We start from the raw sequence: 6,000 nt of genomic DNA on the forward strand, positions 1-6,000 counted from the left end.
AGGACAGACCGTCAGCTGTGGAGACGGAAGACATCGCCTGGAGGGACTCAAAACATGTCTCTCTCACTGACTGATGATGTTTTTACAGAAAAATGAATCTGCTATCAGAATTAGAGTTCACTTATTTGAACTTCTGACTGCACATTACATTTTACATAATTAATGTTTAATAAATAAAGTGCTACGGTGTAAATAATGGTCCTAAAAAACCGTAAACCCAGAACGCTGAATTAAAAGAAGTATTATAACAGCAAAAACATCTATGTGTTTTAAAATGCATGGCTCCATGAATTTTGAGCTGATTGATGAAACAGCATGGTAATCTGAATATCTGCTCAATCTGTCTTCAAAAATAAAGCAGAAAAGATTAAAAACCAACCAACAAACAAAAAACAAAATGAAAAAAAACAGCAAGACTGCCTGGGTCTCATTATTTTTAGATAGTCTGCAATGTGTTTTTGAGGGAGGAGATTGGACATTACCATGGCAACCTCTGATATCCACACCAAGAAAGTGTCTTGAGCACTGTTTGTTTTACTGAAGAAAGCTTTTTGTGGCACAGAAATACATTCATATATATTCCAAAAGTTTCACTTGATGCTTGAGTTAGCTGATGAGGTTAGTCGTTCACAAATGCTCATTGGTGAAGAGGATTTCTTGTAATGACAACACAAAGATTTATGAAGATGGAACTCCATCAGCTTTATTGTTTGATAACCAAATACCAGTGGAGAAACCAGGAGGTCTTCAGCGTATGTTCCTCATTTTTGCTTCATTTCAGTACATTCTCACACAATATCCATCATTTCAATCTGTTTAATAAAAGCAGTTTATCATGAATATTGGTGCAGATATGGGATGGTCCTGACAACATCGCCTTTAAGTGTGGCAGTATCCGGGACAAAACACAACAGGTTCTTCACTCAGACCGCTTCATCAACACTTTCCATAGGAAAGGAGCAGGAGGCGTAATGTCTCTGGTTGCTGTGATCTCTCTCTAATGAGAGTCCTTCTGTGACACAGCCCTCTGCCAAGACCTTCACACCGCCCATCTGCATCTCTCCATCAATCTTTTCAAGGGTTCAGAGATCAATGACAGACCACTTACTCCACTGCTGCCACCAGATATTGTCAGAGTATAATCTCCATTTCTATTTTGAGCAAATATTGATGAAAACCTTTGAAGAGCTGTAATGTGTACCACAGGTGTTATATTAAAAGTAACTGTTACGAGCAGGAATTTAAACAGGTGTATTATGAAATTAAACCAGTTGTCCCCCAGATAACCTTTAGAGCGCTTGTTTGCTAAATGTATAAAAGGGGAGAAGACAAGTGGCAGAACTCAGGAGAAAGACAGCAGAGGAAAGTCTATTTCCAGCATAAAGTACTGATGGGGGGGGGGGGGGCAGGAGCCACACGTAATGTTCCCGTCGGAATTCACCTTTAAAAAGAATGCCTGCTCGGGGAGGTTGCTTAGGAGACTGAGAGGAAAATGTCAAACATATTTCTTTACTTCTTTTTTTTTTCTTTCCTTCGTTTCTTTTTTCTCCCAGTGTTGACACTTGAGAATGCTACAGGTTTGCACTGTGAATCATGGGAGAGAACAATTTGCAATAAAGCAAATAAGTGAAAAGTGTTCACTTTGGTTTTGTCTCACACTTTTTGAATTGTATTGTCTTGGGAAAAGGTGACAGAAAAACTTGCAAGGAAAGATAAAGTAGCTATGCTCTGAGAAGAACGTGGATAACTACATATGTATGTGTGTGTGCATGTGCGTGTACTTTCATGCTGTTATATGACAGGTATGTAAGGTTACATATAAACCTTCCAAACATAAGCACTGACAAACACAAACACACTGAGGTCAGCTGTATGCAGGCTTAGCTCAAACCATACTGTTTTGTATGCAGACTCACTGCTGCTAAAAGCCAGTCGTCTAAGAGGTACGCTCTTGCATACGCTTCCCGTTTTTGATACCTACTTGTCTGTTTCAGCAGACTGATCCACCACCATCATGGAATTCTAATACAGGAAATGACAGTCAGAGACATTTATCAGAGCTGAGGGACGGATGCATGAAGGTGAGTTTGCAGCAGGCCATGGTTATAAAGACTTTTGAGTATTTCTCCAAAGAAAAGTCCTTCAGGAATCCTTTCAGGACCTATCAGTTAGGATTTATGCATTATAAAGCATAGCATAAGTTCTTATGAACAGTCAGTTAAGTACCTGGCAATAGTCATGGATATTCTAGAAGAACTAAAGTATCTTCAAATTCCTTAACCAGTTTTGCTTCTTTTCTGCCCCTCAAAATGTATAAGGAGAATGTTCTTTTTCAGCTGGAAAAAGTATTTTGTTTGCTGAACATCATGTTCTTACCACAAGTTAATTGTGCATAAAGAGTGGCACAGACCACATCAGTGCGTCTTGGTAAAGATCTAAATGGCATTTACCTGACAGCCCTTGCTGTGTGATATGGCTTGAACTCCCCATAATAAATTATATACACACACCTAAATGCACACAGGGAGATAGAAAGATACAAATCAGCACAAAAAATCTATGCAAGAAAGCCAAGGCTTCTTTCCAGCGAGAATGATCCATCACCTTAACAGAATTGCTCAGATCTGGTTTATTGTTCCTTCAATGTCTACTTTTTGTTGCATAATAGAAATCTATATTTGGCATCTTCTGTTATAGACCTGACAAGGACAGGAAAATCACAGCTGGGGACAAACCACTAGATAGATGTCCTGAAAAAAGACAGTTTTATGATCAAAAATTGAAATAACCAATATAATAATAAAAAATATATCCCCCCTTCCCTCCCCTCTCTCTCTGTCTCTTTCTCTCTCTGTCTCTCTCAAGCTTTTCACTTTGGAAATTTCCATCAGTGGATACTGGTACATGATGACTTGATTTCTTTTTATGGTAACCTACTGTTGTGGTCAGTGTTAAAAAAAAAAAAAAACCGTAAGGAACATATTTATAGGGAAAAGAATCATGAATTTAAAAAGACCATGAAACTACTCAATGAAACCGAACATCAGAGTACACATTGCACATTTAGCCTGAGGGGAAACGTGTGTGTGTGTCTTTATTTGGCAACAGGATTTCTCTGATGTGTTGGTCAAAACGTTATGTGACCCTAAAACTTCTAGGATTTCTCGGATGGTAAGAAAAAGTGGACACACTGTACGGTAACCGTATAATTGGTGGTTTGAGAGTCTTGAGAAAAGACCTTGAACCTTCATCCAACAGTGCTGGACGTACGTGTAAAAAGATATTTTGACTTCATGCAGTTACACTGAAAAACTCAAATTGAAAACGTTTTTGACTAAGGAAACAATATATAGACTATTCTTTAAAGCGCGAAGAGCTGTACTCAGCGGCCATCATAATTAATAATAATACACTATAATACTCCTAAACAGATGTGTAAGAATATACATCTTATATTTTGTACCAGGTACAGTCATTAAGCAACTGATTAAGCATGTTTCTTAAAGTTCAGTGAAAATGTATAATTAACTCAGCATACTTTGTATCATGTGTAATCCTACAGGATTCAATATTTATTTACTTCTTTATTTGAGCAGAGCCTTATTCATTATTTAGTGTGCAGATGTTTTAAACCTATTTTTCAGATTTTTCAAGTAAATGGTACTCAGAGTCTAATTGTAAGAAGAGTTATAATGGAAATGAATTGTTACATATTAAAACTGCATTACGTAGGAATGAAATAAGTTGTTTCGTTGTCGTAATTCCTGTTGATACTTCAAATTGAAAATTACGACTGACAGGTGAACTTAAGATAAATATCAGGGCACAATGCATAGTTCACTGAAGCTTTGTCACTGTAAAGACCAGTCAAAAATGAAAAATGTGTCTGACTAATAGAAAAGATGAGCTATTTCCATTTTGTCAACCAGCCAAACAGTTCTTGTTTACCCATGCAAATCAACTGAGTAGCAGGCTTTAAATGAGCTACAGGGTAAATACAGAAGGGGCCAAAACCTGTAGATTCACGAACAGTGCATTATCAAGCGGGGTTAATCTTGTGCACAAACACCACCACACAAAAATAAAGAGTGTTTTTGGAAATTCATTTTATCCTTCTCACAGAGAACTCTGCTACCATAGAACAGCAAAGTACAGCAGTTCACCAAGCCACAGGTGCCCAGGGACACTGATCAAAAGGCACCTCAAAGCCACATTCCAGAAACTTCCACTGAGAAAAAAAAAAAGGTTCCACATAGTAGGGACTAGCGAATACAGTCAACACATGACCTAAATGAATCAAAAATCACCAGTCTGTATTTTACAGAGCACTGCTGGTACTGTTGGCTAAGAGAGGTCTGTGACACTCATGTCTGTGTGTGTGTGTGTGCGCTTACATGTGTTGGTTTTAAGTAAGCGTCTATGACACTGATGCCTGTGTGTGTGTGTGTGTGTGCTTATATGTGTTGGTTTTAAGTAAGCGTGAGGGATTATGTCTGTGCTTGCTTATACTTGTGAAAATCCATGTGTAGCCTATCTGAGTGGGTAAGCATACCTGTAGGTCCTGTGCCCAGTGTGGTATTTGTGTGTAAGAGCGAGGCAAAAACTAACATGGGTCAATTGTCACAATGGCATTTTTTCTCAAGCCAGTAACATTATTTTTGAACAGGCAAGTAGTTCACAGTAGGGTTGAATGACCTCACTAATTATACACTTCATTTTAACTTTCACACAACTCAAGGAGCTGTCAGAACATCAAAAAACGTCAGGTCCGACTTCGTTTTTGCACAGCCCGTGTAATTTGTGTGTGTCTGAAATTTTCTTGTGGTTTGTATACACTGTATGCTTGTATCCGATATGCAGTTTGTTGTGAGTGTGAAGACGAGAGAATTTAATATTATCTGCCTCTTTTGTTTTCTCCTGCTTGTTTAGTTGTCAGTCCATGCAGCATACTGCAGGCCATGCTGGATTGTCAGAAAAAAAAAAATCTTTTTCTTCAAGGCACAGCAAGAGAGCACGATACAAAAACACACACTTCATTTACATTCAGTTTGGCAAGAAAATCCGTTCCTCATCTCCCCATCTCATCAAAACCCCTCAGCAGCAAAAGAAATCTGACCAAAATGACAAAACTTTACAAACAAAGGAGTTACAGTCAAACGCTGGGATGACACTTCACAAGGTGTAGGAGAGTTTTGGACAGAACTGGGTCGCATCCTGTAAAACCACATGCACGGTGGAGTATGGAAGGACTGGATTAGACTACATGTACTGTGACTCAACAAGCTCTGTTAATATCAGCGTAGCTTCAACAGCCTTTTTGTTGCGACTGTTGTTTTGTTTTACTCTCCAGTCCCAAGCCAAAGCAACTGCCTCCACAGCGTAATTCAGTGTTGATCCCTCACAGAGTTTTAATGCTACAGCCAGCAATAATAATAATAATAATAATAATAATAATAATAATAATAATAATAATAATAATAATAATAATAATAATAAGCACTTTTAGCAATCAAACCTTTCCGCTGTACTGACAGACATCAAAATACACAATTACCAAAAGTAGATAAATACAAGTAGTAAAAAAGATAGCAACAGCTTATGATATAGCAATAACAAGGGCAAGATGTATAATGTTGGCAGCAGGTCCGGATACCCTCACTCCCACACAGAATAAAGAGAGTAAAGACGTCAAACTCAGTGTCTCCACGGGTCTTACCCTGTGTCTTCAGACAGCACACCCACTCTATGAGTGCACACATGGACAGTCAGAGCAGGAGGGTGTCCATTTCAAATTAACAGGCCAAGCAGAAATCACCCTTATCTCGTTACAATACAAATAGCAAATGTCACATTCAGTCATAGTGCCAGTCCAACAAAAGAACATAAGCAAAAAATAATAAAAGAAGTGGGAGAGAGGGAGAGAGAGAGAGAGAGAGAGAGAGAGAGAGAGAGAGAGAGAGAGAGAGAGAGAAAGAGTAGAAAGCAGAAGAAATCATGAAA

The sequence above is a fragment of the Chanos chanos genome, chromosome 10, assembly GCF_902362185.1.
Source record: "Chanos chanos chromosome 10, fChaCha1.1, whole genome shotgun sequence".
Taxonomy (NCBI): domain Eukaryota; kingdom Metazoa; phylum Chordata; class Actinopteri; order Gonorynchiformes; family Chanidae; genus Chanos; species Chanos chanos.